The 17,404-nt window shown below is 38.9% G+C and overlaps 1 long non-coding RNA gene across 1 annotated transcript in view; it reads left to right on the top strand.

Moving 5' to 3' along the window:
* The window catches only part of LOC112668159 (uncharacterized), a 32,616-nt gene extending 15,608 nt beyond the window's left edge, over positions 1-17,008 (top strand). The window contains exons 2-4 of the long non-coding RNA XR_003141527.3: positions 5,412-5,523; positions 13,574-13,710; positions 14,361-17,008. This is a non-coding gene — a long non-coding RNA (uncharacterized LOC112668159). The remainder of the gene's footprint in view (positions 1-5,411; positions 5,524-13,573; positions 13,711-14,360) is intronic.
* Positions 17,009-17,404: the final 396 nt, after the last annotated feature.

Below are 17,404 nucleotides of genomic sequence, written 5' to 3'. Positions count from 1 at the left end.
AAAAATGGTAAAAAAGAATTCGGCAAAATAACCTTTTCATGTTTTCCTCCTCATAATACATAACGAAGCACATTTGACATTTCAAAGACTTAAAGCTCATACTTGAACAAGCGGTGGTGAAATTCCTGCAAGAGTTATTTGAGCTAATATATATATATATAATATTACAAATGTATATATATATATTTTTCCTTCTTTTCCTTTGCTTTTATTAGATAAGCCTCCTTCCCCACTGCTTCCATTGTCGTTTGAGTATTTTATTTTATTATTTTATATTATTATATTATTTTATTTTAATTATTTTTGTTTTAATTATTTTTATTTTTATTATTATTTTTTTATGATCACGCTCTCAGGATTGCTCCCAGGACGTCGCACGACCCCGGTTCCCCTGGATGCCGCGCGCCCAGACCCAGGGGAGCCACTAGATGGCGCGCAGACCTGCCGCGGGCCCGGGAGCAGGGCTGCGGGGCCCCAGCCGAGCCGCGCGCAGCCGCTTCCCGCGCTCTGCTCCGGGGCTGGGAGCTGCTGCCCCTCGCGCTGCTGCAGAGACGGCATCGCCCAGGGGCGACCGCGGGGCTGGTGCGGAGCCCGAGAGCCCCGCAGCCTGGCCGCCGGAGGCGCGGACAGACAGACAGGCAGACAGACAGGCAGGCAGGCAGGCAGGCAGGCAGTTCCCCGCTGCGGCTCGCAACCTGCTCGCGGGCGCTGTGCGTGCTGGCAACTCAGCAGCCACGCAGAAGCTGCCCCTAAATGCAGAATATCAGTGTAGGCGGCAACACCGCTATCCGTAGGGAAGGGGGGAAAGGGACAAGAAGGAGGACGAGACCAAGGGGGAGCTTGGTGTCAGCCCTGGGGCGTGCACAGGAGCCGCGCTCGCTCGGGGGCTCCGCCGGGCGCACAGTCTGCGGGACGGGGAGCGCTGTGTCTATCGAGCGGCGCTGGCAGGTGCCTTCACTTCCCAGGTGAAATGCTGCAGGCTCTGTGAGATTACGTTGAGCTTGTTCATATTCGCCTAGAAAGGGCCACACCTCTTCTTTCCAGTCCGGGGTAGCGGGTAATGACTCCGGCAAGGTCTCCCTGCCTCCTTCAAGTTTACGCGGGGCGGTGGGGGCGGGGGGGGGGCCCATTTCTCATCATCGGGCCCAAGCTGCCGATCAGCAACATTGAGCCCTATTCTGGAGCTTGTCACATCAGTGTTGCTTCTTAGGTGATTAAAAAGGAGCAGGGCAGCCCGGGTGGCGCCGCGGTTAAGCGCCGCCTTCAGCCCAGGGCCCGATCCTGGGGACCCTGGATCGAGTCCCGCGTCGGGCTCCCTGCGTGGAGCCTGCTTCTCCCTCTGCCTGGGTCTCTGCCTCTCTCTCTCTGTGTCTCTCATGAATAAATAAATAAAATCTTAAAAAAAAAAATAAAAAGGAGCAGTGGAATCTTGAAGAAAACATCTGACAAAGGGTAATGGGAACACAGTAATGGATGAAAAATCCGTGATGGGTTAGGCTCCACCAGCCAGGAAGGCCCTCTCTGCTAAGTACACCTGTGCACTTCAGCTCAAGGGCAGAAATGAGTCTTCTTCTGAGGCTCTTAAAAACACCTGGCCTGCTCTGGCCCTACAAACTCAGGTTTATTTGAGGCTTCCCAAGGTGATTATACTCAGGAGGAGGGTGGTTTTTTGTTTTTTTTTGTGTGTGTTTTGTTTTTTGTTTTTTTCCCCCTTGCAGTTAGTTTAGGAACTCAGCACCAGTCAAATGCTCAGGCAGCTGCTACTTGTCAGGTGAAAGGGTGTGGAGCTTCTTTAATTAAAAAAAAAAATTGCAGGTTCATTTTAATTTGAGTCAAAATAGATTTTGTTATTTTTAAAGTTCTCATTTCCTTTGCTCATACTCACCCAACTAGAATTCATTCCATTCCCATCTTCTGCTGTCATGATAATGGGAGGGTTCAATAGAAAATTCTTAAAATCTCCCCAGGGTTATAATTTTAGTACAGGGCTATACAGTAGTTCAAATAAACGTTCTTAGGAAAAATGTAATATGGGGTGTGTGGAAATTGTGTAGTAGTCAGCAGAACTATTTTTAAAAAAATAGCTTTTCTTAATAACGTTGGTTAGGCTAGAAGTAGATGCGTGGGCTTTATATTCCATTCTGGAAAGTATTTTGCCTGGCGTTCATGGGTTTGCTTATTGTTTTGAGGGGAGTGGGAATTGATATGCAATGTAACCCAGAAGTAGAGTCCTTTTTTCAAAGCGAGGACATTTATTTTTCTTCATTAAAATATGGTATTTCGATATGTAACTAAGAAAAAAATGATTTCTGGTCCATTACTAGTAAAGAATCTGGAAGTGACAAAAAGGATGGCTGGAAACCAGACGACGGTTAACCATATAAATCTCTAGAAGTAATATACTTTTCACCTCTGGGTGCCACTGTTCAACTGCTTCTTGTTTTTTTATGACTGAAAGCCGGATGCTTCCTGTAGATGTATTCTTAAAAGAATCTGTTAAAGAGACATTTCCTCTATCTCTAGTTGTCTGCTAAATAACTTTTCGGCACATGGATGTAAATTCAGCATGGTTGTGATTTGCCATTTTAATTACCAAATGATGACCAAATAACATTGAAGATTGTTTATATGGGCAATTGGCCAGGTTAAAAGCCTGATTTCATCTCCTGTGGAAATAAATCTTATACTTACCTTTTGGTAGGCATTTAACCAGAAAAAGCCATTAAGACACAAGGGAGTTTTAGCTTAAATTTGTTGCCATCTGTAGACGTGATTTTAGTTCTGCACAAATATTTCCATAGAAATCAATTTTATAAAGGGAAATAATGGGTAGGCATTGGGGGAAATTAATCAATTAAAATATAATTTTAACAATCTAACATTGTTACCTGAGATATTATTTTTGCACTTAATTTTAAAGCTCAACTGCTTCAGTGTCTCCATTAAAAGAACTCTACAAAATATATTTCTTTATATTTTCGGAAGACTTAATTTTCAGGCATGATTATTTTATTTTATTTTTTTTTATTTAAAAAAAATTTTTTAAAGCATGATTATTTTAATAACTAAAGATAAGAACCATATTTGTAATTTTGCAAAATGTACAAGTAATCTTTTCTTTTTACGAACCAGGCAATGAGTTAGTATTCTGTACCAAGAAACAAATGTACATGTTTGGTTGGTTTTTAAATCTCTAATTATTTATTTTAAACTTGGGGTTCATCTGAAATGCCAGAAGAAGGGGTTATAATGCCAAAGTTAATCTTGTTTTGTCATATACAAAGTAGTTAATCTAAAAATTATTGATTGATATTCTCCCTCTTTTAACTCTTTTAGGACTCAATATTTAAAGCAAAACTAATTTATCTAGGTGTTCTACGGCACAAAATTAATTCTACTGGGACTGGGCCAGGCCAAGCCTCATTATGGAACCGTTCCTCTTGCTGAACTAGCCTAAGCCTGATCCTTACTAGAATACTTTTTTGAAATTATTCACAACACAGGACTTAACCCTTGAGATGCTATGGAATTGATCTTCAATATTACACTTATTTGACAGCATCAGGGATACATTAAAATGAGAGTATGTTTTATCCCTTCTTGGTGCTGAGACTGGAACTTTTAAATTAGGCAACTGTATTTGAATAGATTGGAGGGATTTTAGTTTTGTGATTCATATACCAGAGTTGAAGTATTCATTAAAAAATCTTTACCCCTCCTCCTGTCTGTGTCACCGTAAGTGTATTGCTGACCTGTCTTTTTTCATTTGTATGTAAGTGGTACGTTTATCTCTTTGTCTAGGTGGCCAAATAGTTTAAGATCACCCAGATGTTTAACTGACTTTCTTTGCTCAAATGTCTGGTCAAATCAATTGGTTATTTTGATGTTTTTGTACATACATAGAGCCCAAGAGTATAAACTGTTAAGTATCTGTTATTTGTTGTAGGTATTGAAAGGTGTTCAGCATCATATACATTTTTCGTGTGTGTGTGTGTGTGTGTGTGTGTGTGTGTGTGTGGTTTTCCTTTAATTTATGTGCAAGTATTATTGGGGGGGATGGATATTTTATGTGTCAAAATTTTTATTTAAAAAAATTTTTTATGTTGACTTTCTGCTTGTTGTGTAGCAGTTTGTGAGGATTTTCCAGTGGAAAATCCTCTTGCATTTTAAGTTTCTCTGCTCAGTGGGGGCCTCTCACCAAATTTTTTTCATGGTTTTCCTTACTCAATTTGCCTCATTTTCCATTAGAATGTTACTAATTTGGTACTATATGTGTGTGTGTGTGTATACACATATATATTATGTATATATATTTATATATTTATTTGTGGCTAGGAAGAAGTATTTATTTGGTAATAGTAATTTTGTGCCCAGTCTACCAGTGGGGTCTCCCACAGAGAATCATATTGGGGTAAACTTGAGTGTGGTTAGATGTTTTTCTGAAGGAAAAGCAATAGTTTGGTCTTTAGGAGGTTGCTTGATCTGTGTGCTAATAACTGCACCCCCCTCCCCAGAATGGATAGATTTCCATTAGATTAGTAAATTGACATGGTTCCTCAGTGTCACATAGACACACCAACAGAAGGTGTTGCGGTTAGGTTGTGAGGCCTAATTCATCAGCTTAAACTCATTTTATCTGAAATGCAATAAGAATTGCTAAGTTTCCCTAATGTAAAAATAGCCTAAGTCAGTTATTCTAGGCTATGATTAAACACTAAAGAACAGGATTAATAAGTAAACATTTAGGGAATTCAGTGGTGCTTGATAAGGAAACCCCATTGGTTTACATAAAATTAAATTGTAAAAGTCACCTATATAGGTCCTATTGTTTAAAATAAAGTAGGTTTTTTTTTTTTTTTTAGAAAGCTTTGTAAAAACATAGACTGGCCAGTGAATTTAATTTCTCCATAAAAGAGTAGTTTTAATAGAAACTGTTGCCTTGTGAAACTGAAATCTCCATCTGTAATGTGCTTCTGTTATAAATCCATTATAAAAAGATTTAAACTGCATAGACTCCCCCCTCCTCCCTTATATTTCTCGATAGCTGAGATGCATTAAGAAAGAATAAGGCTCTGAGCTTTGTGGAAATTTAATAAACATGAATTTTTTTTATTAACAATTTAAATATGACCTCCAAATAGATGCAGGCCTATTTGAGTCCGAATCGGTTCACAATACGTAACAGGGTCCAGGAAACTTTGGCAAGGTTTGATGGTGCTCCACAAGAAAGTGTGCTGAAAAAAAAAAAGAAAAAGAAAAAGAAAGTGTGCTGAGAGCTTGGCAGGGGATGTTTGACCATTTCTTTCTCCCCCTGCATCTTCCCCCTGTACTCCCTGTCAACAGTGAAAGAACCCCCCCACCCCCCAAAAAAGAACGCCCACTCACCAGTTTCAATTTATTTTTTATTTCAGTTGGAAAATCCCCACTGAATGAATAAAAAAAAAATTAAACGTATCCTGGGAACATGCCGTTCAGGGTTTTGGAATGGGAACTTCAAACGAAGTTGGTAAAGGAGTCAAATGCGTAAGTGGAAACTTTGAGGAAACTGGCAGTGGGAGACTGGAAATCAGGCATCATTTACGTTTTACTCCACCCCCCTCGGCATATGTGAGTACAAAGCAGGGAGCTTGGCAGGGCTGTGAGTCAGAATCCTCCTCTCAGGAACTGAGCAGAGAGAGATTCCCAGCATCTGTTTCCTCCACTATCACCCAGAGGATACCGGTGGTAAATCACAGGGAATAAAAATAGCCTTGGAAGTCTAGTTCCAAACAAATGCTACACATGGTTGGCTATGTGGTCGTGGCGTGGAGCCTCTTCTCCCCAAATTCCTCATTAGCTAATTCGCAGACAAATTATTATTTTCACATTCCTGAGTTCTATTGCTTAAGTTGTTCATCAAAATGTTGAGCAAAATCTTGACATTTTGATCGATCTGAATTGAACTATTACCTAAATTACATGGTGTTTGGTATAAAAATCTGAACCATGTAGTTATAGGAAGGTTGGTCTGTAATCAATAATCCCAGGTGTTAAAGCTTTGCCTCAGACACAAGAAACATGTATTTCTGAAATAGAAACACTGCCGCACGCTTCTTACACTAATGCCAACTGCCAGTAGACTCATGGGCTCTCTCTGCATTTTGGTTGCAGGAAATTTTATGGCGAGCCTCTTATAATTGAACACAACTTAAGATCCTTGAAGGCTATATTTCACATATAAAGAAATATTTCTTAGGTCTGGCTGGAATTGTTGTAATTTGATATTAAGTTATAGCTTCAGATTTTCAACAAAAACAGCAGCTTTAATGAGATTAGCAAGTGGTGAAAAGTTCAAAGCGTTTAATGGAATTGATCTACTAAATTAGCATTGACAATTTTTAGTGGCTATCTTAAATATACATTATTATCATGAAAGAATTAGTCCAATTAGGCCTTTACATTTGGAAGATGCCCAATCTGACCTTGTTCTACTCAATGTGAAAACTGAGAGGGTCTCTGGGCTTATTTAAATTGGGTGCTAAATCAGTAGGTTTGGGGGACCCTTTCATTGCTATTTGGAAAGGAAAAGAAACCCAAAGCTTCTTCATGGTGACAAATGGCTTATTAGAACAGTTATGTATTGCAAATAAAAACACTGGCCAAAGAATAGCATAATATAATATTCAATAAATACATCAGATGAGTTAACAAGAATTGGGTTGTTTTCTCACGATTTCTCACCACAACCATATATTACTGTGTATAGTGGATACATTAGGTACAAAGGTCATGCATTTGGAAGCTGAAATAGTTATATTCAGCATCAGGTTTTATTGAGAACATTCTGAATTAAAAAATGAGCAGCTAATTTTTATTTTTTTATTTTTTATTTATTTATTTATTTTTTTTGAGCAGCTAATTTTTAAAACATAGAAAGATCTGCAAATATACATGAAGAGATAAGTATGGGATTTTTCCAGATATCTACTTCCTATATATCCACATGTGATATAAATATATTTTATATTCTCCTGATATGGGCTTCTATGATGCAGTCAACATAAAATATCATAAAAATAAAATTGTTTTGTATTTTTATGCAAAGCTTCTGATGATGTCTGATTATTCATATTTATCATGAAATTGTGAGGCTCTAGCTCTGGAAGGGGCTTGCTTTTGAGAGGTCAGCTCCTTAATTCATCAGGTCTCACATATAAACCTTCATCACTGGAGCTGAGGAGCCAGCTCTTTTGTGAGAGCATTTAGTAAGATGTATTTCAATTTTGTCATTGTTGCTGTTGTTGTTAGTCTTTGTTACAATATATAGTGGTTTATTTACCTAATCTGGGCTTCTCACTCTTCCTTTTTGGGAGATTTTTAGTAGAAAAAGGTGTCTCCTTTATGTCAGATTTCTTCAGAATTTCAGCATTGTAACTCATACACTCTGGCTTTCTCTGCCATAAATTGAAGAATCCCGTTCTGTAAACTGATAATCCTATTCTCATTTACTGACCTCCCAGCATTTCTGTTTTTTCTTTTTTAAAAGATTTTCTTTATTTATTCGTGAGAGACAGAGAGAGGCAGAGACACAGGCAGAGGGAGAAGCAGGCTCCATGCAGGGAGCCCGATGGGGGACTTGATCCCAGGACTTGGGGACCACGCCCTGAGCCAAAGGCAGATGCTCAACTGCTGAGCCGCCCAGGCATCCCCCTCCCAGCATTTCTAAGTTCTCTCCTGAATGGTCAGAAAATTGCTCTTTAAATATAGAGCTCCAAGAAGGAGCTTAGTGCTTTATTCGGGGATCTTGAGGAAGATGGGAGGATGATCTCACTCGTCCTTAAGGATTTATTGAAAGGCTCTCCTTGTCAGGCTCTGCTAGGTGCTGGGAATACAGCAAAGAGAAAAAGGGAAAGCAAGACTTGCCAACAAATGATAACAAGGGGGTGGTGGTAAATGCTCACATGGGCGTGTACCACGTGCCTTTGTATGTGGCAGCCCTGATTCCCTATCCATGTCAGAACACTGTCCTAACTGCTGGCGCAATGGCTATTGGTAAGGCAGCTTTCCACCCAAACCATTTCTAATTCTTTATCTCCCACAATCGAGGTGTGTTTGGGGCACATTTTGCTTACCAAGTTTAATTCTGGATTTTGTCCCTGGTTATTTATACTGTTTCATCTTAACCTGTTGTTTGCCCATCCGGACACCCTTTTTGGCATCTCTTTGTTGTTCAGTTTGATGTTCACACTATTTGTGATCTTCTAAATTCCGGTGCTTTAGCTGCTGCTTCCCAGTCGGGCTGTAGTTAGCTGGTGAGGAGTTGTCTGCTCCTGTTTCTATTTTCCCCATGTCTTATAGGACAGGATCTAAAGCCTTCCTAAAGCCAAGCTAGGTTTTCATCAATTTAAGTTATGTGATTTACCTTCTTTCCTGTGTAAGAAGATGACTATATATTACCAAGACACAACCTGTTCTTTGTGAAGTCCTGTTGATTATTCGTGATCATATAATCACAAACACACTTACGAGTTCTGGTTATTTTGGTCCTTTTTTCAGTATGTAGGCATCTACTTAGTTTTCTGAAAGTCACACCTGAGTAGAGATGATATTTTTGTACCACTCATTCAAAGTTGTCAGAGGGAAAAAGTCAGAGCCCGTATATCAGCAAAGATGGCAAGTCCCATATCCTGGTCATAATCTATCACATGTCAGCATTAGTTCCTTCATAATCTGTGCTAATGATGGTATGATGCAAGCTTTTATTTGGTCACCCTGGGCAAGGTTTCCCCTTTTGTCGATTGCAATACATCCTTTCAGTTTGTTGTGATGAAACAGGACATGATAGATAGCAAAATGATTATGAAAAAAACCCACCTGTAATTCCCTATCTAGAAATGACTATTTTAACATTTTGGGATATGAGGTATATGTGTTAATTAAACACACATATTATTTTGAAACTTGAATTTTTTTCTTAGAACTATATAGAGTTCATTTTTCTGAGGTAACGCACATCATATAACCATACACATTAAACTTTCCAATATCAAACCTCTTTTGTGTAGTGTTTTTTTTTTATTATTTAATAACACTTCATTAACTCCCTGAGTAAAAAGAAACCTTTCCTTTATACATACCTTTCTGTGGCATTATCTCCTTTTTAATTCAAGTAGATTCCTTATTCTCTTAGTAACTGTGGTCTCTGAGAATAGGATCCGTTCATGGCTTATCCTTATGCTCCTTAAGTTTTAGCTGCATAATAGATATTTATTGAATTAATGAGCTTTAATGATGGGAATTGAAATCCTGAACCTTTGTGTTTTGGTTTTACTTCTGCTTCTGATTTTAGCTGGTAACTCTGTTTCCCCAGAGACAGAAGGAAAAGAAGCAATTTCTCACTTATCTGGTATATGAAGTATGCTGCAGAAGGTTAGGTATGGCATGAAGAAAATATAAAAAAGAACAACTAATCAACCTGTAGTTCTATTACCCAGAAATAAACACTATCATTTTTTTGATGTGTGTTCTTCCAAACTTTCCCTTTTTATGTATTCCTATGCATATGAAATATGACTTTCACTTAATTTTTTATCAAAATGGTGCCATAACAAACTACTCTTTAATTGCTTTTTCTTATTAATATAACATTTTTACATGGTGAATATATACCTAAACCTCAGAGTTGATGGTTGTATAATACTCCACAATGGTGATATGCCATAGTATATTTACTCTGTCCTCCCCTTATTGAGTATTTAAATTATTGTCTACTTTATACATTCTATATAAATGACATTGTAACAGATACCTTGGTTCATACATCTTTGGGCATTTGCCTACAAAAGGTTTTAAAGTCCTCTTTTAAATGATCAAAAGTTGGGTAAGCTTATAGTCTCTTTCCCTTCCATCCCCAAATTAAAACATTTGGGAGTTTCTTTAGTGTGTGAGTTGGCCTAGGATTTAAAAAAATTATTATTAAACCAACGCACATAGCTCTGGTTGGTGATAATGGAATTACGTTCTGTCTCAAATTCATTCTAGAAGAACTGTTTAGCTTCATTTGATCATTTGTAACATTCAAATTGGACTTTTTAGACTTAGTCCTACATACAGAAGAGATACAAATGTAAATGTTTACATTTCTAGAAGTTGTTAAGTCTAGCTAAATCTGTGTCATTTCATAAAAGTAAAGGCTTGTAGGAAGATTGGTTTCTGTGATCACCTCTGTTCTCCGGTTAGTACTAATCACACTTTTCATAGGGCAGTGAGAGTAACAACTAATGGAAACAGCAGTGAACTCACCATAAACGAGTTATGAAAACGTGGGCAATATCACAGAAGTGCCTTCAATGAGAAAACACTATGCAAGCTGCATCTGTACCTGCAGAAGTCTCTCTTTTTTTATTCTTAATAAAAGTACTTGCTGACAAGAGATGGGGGAAAACCACCCACCACCTCTGCAGCCCGTGGGCCCCAAACAGACAGGGAGGGTCAGGACTGGAATGACAGCTTCTCTCCTTCCTTGCCCTAGACCTGGGAAGGAGAGGGAAAAGCCCATAGGCTCCTCCTCACGATGACATAGGACACCCCTCTTCTAGTCAGCTCCTGTCTTGCTTCTCCACCCCAACAACCTCTCATGGGGCCTTCTTCCCCTTTTGCCACCAGAAAGCTTTTCCACTCCTCCGCCTGCGCCTGCCTTTGTTTGGAGTCTCACTAGTTGCAGGCGGTGTGGCTGCCCACAGACTCTCTTGCTGTCAAGAATTCCTGTTCTCATGTGGGTGATCTTTGTTTATCTCTACAGAGGTTATTAGTTTGGGGGAACAAATAAAAGCACTCAGAAGAATAATAATTAAAAAGTGCTTGCATTTGCCTCAGCCATTGCTTTAATTTAAGCAATGCTTCTCGCTAGGCTAATGTTTGTAGTGGATGGAAATGTTTACTAGATCAAACATTTCTAAGAAAGAGGATGGCAAAGTCAAATCACTGGTGTAAAGTAGTAAGATCAGGAATTAGTGCTCCCTTTACCCAGTAAGTCACATAACCTCCCTGGCCTTAACTTCTGAATCCATATTTTAAAACATCTAGTATTTATCAAGCATTTACTAAAAGATAGGTTCTTTCTGAGTGTTCCTTCCAAATATATTTATATATATATATATATATATTTGTTTGTTTGTTTGTTTATTTATTTATTTTATTGAATCTTCACGAAACTCATGAGGTAAATCTCATTATTATTCAGTTTCATAGAGAATACCAAGCTGCATAGAAGACAGTCTGCTTGATCGACTTCATAGAATGGAAGATGATAGAGTCAGGATTTGAACCCCGGCCATCAAATTCCAGAGTGTGAGCTCTTAGCCCCCCCTCCCTTTTTTAAAGAAGGGTAGGACTGGGATGCTTGGGTGGCTCAGCAGTTGAGTGTCTGCCTTTGACTCAGGGCGTGATCCCGGGGCCCCAGATCGAGTCCCACATCAGGCTCCCTCTGAGGAACCTGCTTCTCCTTCTGCCTGTGTCTCTGCCTTTCTCTCTGTGTCTCTCATAAATAAATAAATAAATAAAATCTTAAAGAAAAAAAAAAAAAGAAGGGTAAGGCTGTATGATCTTCATGGTCCCTTGTATCTGTAACTCATACAAAACTCTAACTTCAGAGACCTCTGTGAAAAATAAAAACCAAACCACTCTCTTGATGACTTATATATGCTCCCAAACATCCAGATATCTGCCTTTTTTTTTTTTGCCTTTTTTTTTTTAAAGTAAGCTGTGATGTTTTAGAATTAAAGAAAAAAAAAAGCTAAAAAGCTTTAAAAATTGACAAAATTTCATCATGGTTTTAGTTAGTAAAATCATTGTGTTAATAGGAATAAATCTGCAAACACATCATGGATTTTCACACAGAAATTTGGAATATTCAGGTAAAAGTAGTGGGTCTGGCTGCCCAGGACTGTTTTCTAGCAGTTGAGCAGTTGTGTGCTTGTTGGCATTAACCATCCCAACATACCACAGAAGAATGATTTGCAGAGCAGATGCCAGAGAGTAAAGAGGTAGGAGGCAAGGAGGGAAGGAAAGAACCATGGCTCACCAATGTGGTGTGAAGGGAAAGGTGAAAGATATCTGAGCCTTATGCCAAAGAGTCAAAGTAAACTCAGCTCTTACAAAAAGGCATTGTGGGATCTTTGAGGGGCCCCACAGAGCTGACAGGTCATTTCTTTATGGGTCTCACTGGGAGACGTTCATGCAGTAAGTATGGTATGGGACTCAAATTTGAATTTGCCTATCCTATTTTATTTTATATTTTCCTTAATTAGGCTCCATGCCCAGCATGGAGCCCAAGGCAGGGCCAGAAAGAACTCAGGACACTGAGATCAAGACCTGAGCTGAGGGGATCCCTGGGTGGTGTAGCGTTTTGGTGCCTGCCTTTGGCCCAGGGTGCGATCCTGGAGACCCGGGATCGAATCCCACGTCGGGCTCCCGGTGCATGGAGCCTGCTCCTCCCTCTGCCTGTGTCTCTTCCTCTCTCTCTCTCTGTGTGACTATCATAAATAAATAAAAAATAAGTTAAAAAAAAACTTTATTTAAAAAAAAAAAGACCTGAGCTGAGATCAAGAGTCAGGTACTTAACCAACTGAGCCACCAAGCTGCCCCATGATTTTATCTACCTTAGAAGGAAACTACTTGAACCTTGCTTGCAAACTGATGGCTCCAGAGAGCCAGTGCCTAGGAGGATGATTGTAGTATACAGGAAGAAGCACAGGATGGGAAATGGGTTGGCTGGATTCTAATGCCAGTGCTGCCACTCGCTGGCTGTATCGCCTAGACAAGTCTCTTACCCAGTCTGTGCTCAGTTTCCTCTTATATAGAAGGAGAGTTTGATATTGGATCCTGGTACAGTTACCTCTCAGATCGTTCCCAAGTTTTGGGCATCCTGGGAGCTTCGGTCCCTGGACTGGGAGTTCTGTTTGTTCTTGATGATTACAGTCACAGTGGCTAAAAGACAAACTTTGTCCTGAGGCTTAAGCTTTATGTCACCATGGTGCTCAGTAGGCGATGCCTATTGACATTAATCCCTCTGGGATCTTTTAAAAGCTTATTTTGATATGTTGGTATATTTTATTCTTTTTTTTTTTTTAAACATTTTTTTTATTTATTTATGATAGTCATACAGAGAGGCAGAGACACAACAGGCAGAGGGAGAAGCAGGCTCCATGCACCGGGAGCCCGATGTGGGATTCGATCCCGGGTCTCCAGGATCGCGCCCTGGGCCAAAGGCAGGCGCCAAACCGCTGCGCCACCCAGGGATCCCGGTATATTTTATTCTTTCTTAAATGCTTAAACTGGTCTTGTGTATGTACAAGCAGCATATATTCCATGTGAATCTATTTTCTTTATTTTTTTACTTTAAAAAAAAACATTTTATTTATTTATGACAGATACACAGAGGCAGAGGCATAGGCAGAGGGAGAAGCAGGCTCCTTGAGGGAACCCCAGGGGGACTCCATCCCAGGACCCCCGGATCGCGCCCTGAGCCAAAGGCAGACACTCAACCACTGAGCCACTCAGGCGTCCCTCACTTTTGTTTCTGATCTGACTCTAGGATTATCAAGAAACAAGGAAGGCTATGCTAATGGAATCATCAGGAAACTACTTATAAACTTCTTGATAGATAATTCTATGAAATATGATTCTCAGCCACTCATCTTTATCCTCTACCTTCTCACCATTAGGATTAAGGTATTTACAATGCTCAACAAACAGTATCCTTTCTGTAATAAAATGATCAGTTATTTAAAATTTATTTAAATTATTTAAAAACCAAACCATGCTCGTGTAACATCTCATAATTCTATTGAAGAAATACTTTCTTATTTGATAAGTTTGGAAAACAAATTTTCAAATAAGCAATGTTTCTTTTCTTGTCATGTGAAAATGGCTAATTCATTTTGTTTTTGAGCTGGTATGGATCCAGAAATACCTCTTAGGAAAAATCCTGGCTTTGCCTGCAGGTTCTTCTTGGTCCAATTCTGCATATAGAATGGCCAGGATCTTTCCAGACTCCCCATTGTTTCCCAAAGATATCAATTTTACCATCAGTTCATTTGATTGTTAATGCTTACAGATTCACTTCAAGGAATATTTGTGATTCAGGTCATTGCCTAAAAGTACTTGTTGTTCAACTCCTATCAATCCTTACTAGTTTAAAGCAGAGGTTGGCAAAGCTTTTCAGTAAAGGGTCAGATAGAAAATATTTCAGTTTTGCCAGTTATATGGTCTCTGTGGTAACTATTCAACCCAATAAAACTTTATTTATGGAGACCAAAACTTGAATTTTATGTAATTTTTAAATGTTACAAACTATTATTCCTCTTTTGATTTTTTTTCAGCCATGAAGCAGATGGAAAAATTATCTTATCTTGTGAACCATGTGAAAACAGGCAATGAGATAGACTTAGCCTGTAGGCTATAATTTGCTGAACCTTGGTATAGAAAATTATTTATGAGGAAATATTGGAAAGACACAACTGATAATTTGTGGTTGAGAGTACTCTAAGTTCCAGCCAGTGGAATGTGAGCAGAAGTGATGTGTTGTTGCCACTGGGCTTGGCCCATAAAAACTTCCCATGAATGCTGCTTTTTGTTCTTTTCCCATATGTTGAATATGGTGGGGACTCAAGATGGAAGAAACCTGGTTCTCATTTTGGCTTTACATGAATAAGAAACAAACTTCTAGGGCTGCCTGACTGGCTCAGTCTGTACACCATAACTCTTGATCTCAAGGTTGTGAATTCAAGCCCCATGTTGGTCTTGAAGCCTACCAAAAAAAGAAAAAAAAAAAAAAGGAAGAAAAGGAGAAAGAAGAAAGAAAGAAAGAAAGAAAGAAAGAAAGAAAGAAAGAAAGAGACAGAAAGAAAGAGAGAGAAAGAAAGAAACTTGCATTCCCAAATTACCCAAATACAGTGTTAAGCCACTGAGATTTTCAGGGCTTTTTATTTGAGTAACTAGTATTATCTTAACTAATATGTCATTATTTCTTCCAGATGTTTTTGGTTTGACTGTTATCCTAAATCGAAGTCTCAAATGCTACAAGCTTGGATGGACTTTTCTTTGGTCTCTTTCTCTCCTCTTCATTTCCTCCTTTTCACATTTAACTGGCAGATGAGAGATAGAATTGCTTTCCAAGTTCGAGAATATACTTTGGTGGCCATTAGCTTCTCCAAAAATGCTACAAGAAATGAGACACTTTGCTTTAGCCACAGAGACTGTCCCCAACATGAAGCCCACCTGAGAAATTCTTTTAGAACTCAGGGCCAGGAAAAGCTTATCTTCCCCTGAGGAACTTGTATGTTTTCTTATCAACAAAGAATATTGTTGACTGTGCCTGATTGTATCCCCTTTCCCTTTTCCCTCTGGTTGCCAAGAAGCTCAGAGCCAAATTTTTGCTTAACATTAATAACTTTATCGAACCCTGTGGCCTACATATCTGCATTCTTAGTTTCCTCCTGGTCTTGACCTTCTACTCTGCTGTGTGTTTTCCTTGTTTCTGATTTTTTGGTTATTTATATTTTATTGCTTGTTTTCTTGTAAGCTTCCTCAGATCCTTTGTGGAACAAGGTGGGGTCAATAAAAAATGGCTTCAGCTTATTAATAGAATATACCAAAAGCATTCCTTTTTTTTTTTTTTTTAAGATTTTCTTTATTCATGAGAGACACAGAGAGAGAGGGATGCAGAGACATAGGCAGAGGGAGAAGCAGGCTCCACGCAGGGAGCCCGATTTGGGACTTGATCCCAGGACCCCAGGATCAAGCCCTGAGCTGAAGGCAGATGCTCAACTGCTGAGCAACCTAGGCATCCCCCAAAGCATTCCTTAATTACCAATTTAGTTCTTTGGGAATGAGAACTTCAAATTTATTTATTTTCAGGTTCTCCTCTTATTGTGTCCCATGGTTTGATGAAGAAATGGTTTTATAATTATGAAAGCTGAAGGCCTTCACATTTCTCCATTCTACTTAAAAAACAACAACAAAAAAAAAAACAAAAAAAAACAAGAATGTCATTTTATCCAAAGTTCCTATTGTTTGCCATAGAAATTGTAGAAAGGTCATAGATACATTTGACTGACAGACGATAGACTAGGAAAAGATATTTTCAATATTTAAAAGCCACAAAGAATTAATATAAAGAATATATAATGACCTACTGAAAATCAATGTGAGGAAGATAAGAAACCCAACAGAGAAATGGTCAAAAGATATGAGTAGGCTATTTTCACAAGGGTATACTAGAAAACCTAACAAAAATACGTATGAACAGACGCTGAAACTTATCAGTAATCAGAGAACCGCAAATTTAAACAAGTTGCCGCATTATATTCATCCAACTGGCAAAAATTAAAAGGTGGATAATAGCAAGCATTGGCAAGGATGTGGGCAGTGGGAACCCTCAGGTATGGTTGATGAGAGTCTGGACTACAGAGCATAGTCTCTGGAAGCAGTGTGTCTTCTAGCGGTAAATGCACACGTGATGACTGTTCTTGCAGTTTGCACCTGGTGGTTCCACTTGTGTTTCCTTCTTTTGCTGCGTGCTTGCTAGAACACTAGCAGGTCTGTCCAAAGATTCTGTCTTTGCTAATCCTTCCATTATAGCAAAAGGTTCTTTCCCGAGGTTCTAGCCAGAAACCCAGGAGTCCTTTCCTTACCTAATCGAATCCATCAGCAAGTCTTGTTAATTCTACATCCAAAACATCTCTTGAATCTGCTGTCATCGCCTAAGTTCAGCTTATGACCTTCCTATGCCTCGATCCCTGCAGTGGCTTCCTAACTGGTTTCCCTGCTCTGGACTCCAGCATTTTATTTGCTATCTGGTAAAAAAAAAATGCAAATTGTATTTTGAAAATGCAGATTGGATTAGTTCTGATCTCAGCTCTTACACTGCTTTTTTTTCTTTTTTCCAACCCCCCCGACCCCCATCGGCTCATACACTTCAATGACCTCCCATTGCACCAAGAATTCATGATACTAAACCACTATTTAATTGATGGAAGCAAGTTTTTAAAATTAAATAAATTTGATGTGTAACATTGTATAATTTTAAGATGTACAGCTTGTTACTTTGATACATTTATATTTTATAATATGATTGCTCATATAGTGACATTTATCATATTACATCCTCATACTACAACATTATTGTCTACATTCGTTATACTGTGCATTAGATCCTATGACTTTTTTAGTATTCGTTATAAGTTTGTATCTTTTTTTGAATAATTTTTAAACATTCTCTTTTTTTTAAAGATTTTATTTATTTATTCATGAGACACACACACAGAGAGAGAGAGAGAGAGAGAGAGAGAGAGAGAGGAGAGAGAGGTGGAGACATAGGCAGAGGAAGAACCAGGCTCCATGCCGGTAGCCTGATATGGGACTC

Source organism: Canis lupus, chromosome 36, assembly GCF_003254725.2.
Source record: "Canis lupus dingo isolate Sandy chromosome 36, ASM325472v2, whole genome shotgun sequence".
NCBI classification, from domain to species: Eukaryota; Metazoa; Chordata; class Mammalia; order Carnivora; family Canidae; genus Canis; species Canis lupus.
This window is presented reverse-complemented; position numbering and strand designations above follow the sequence as displayed.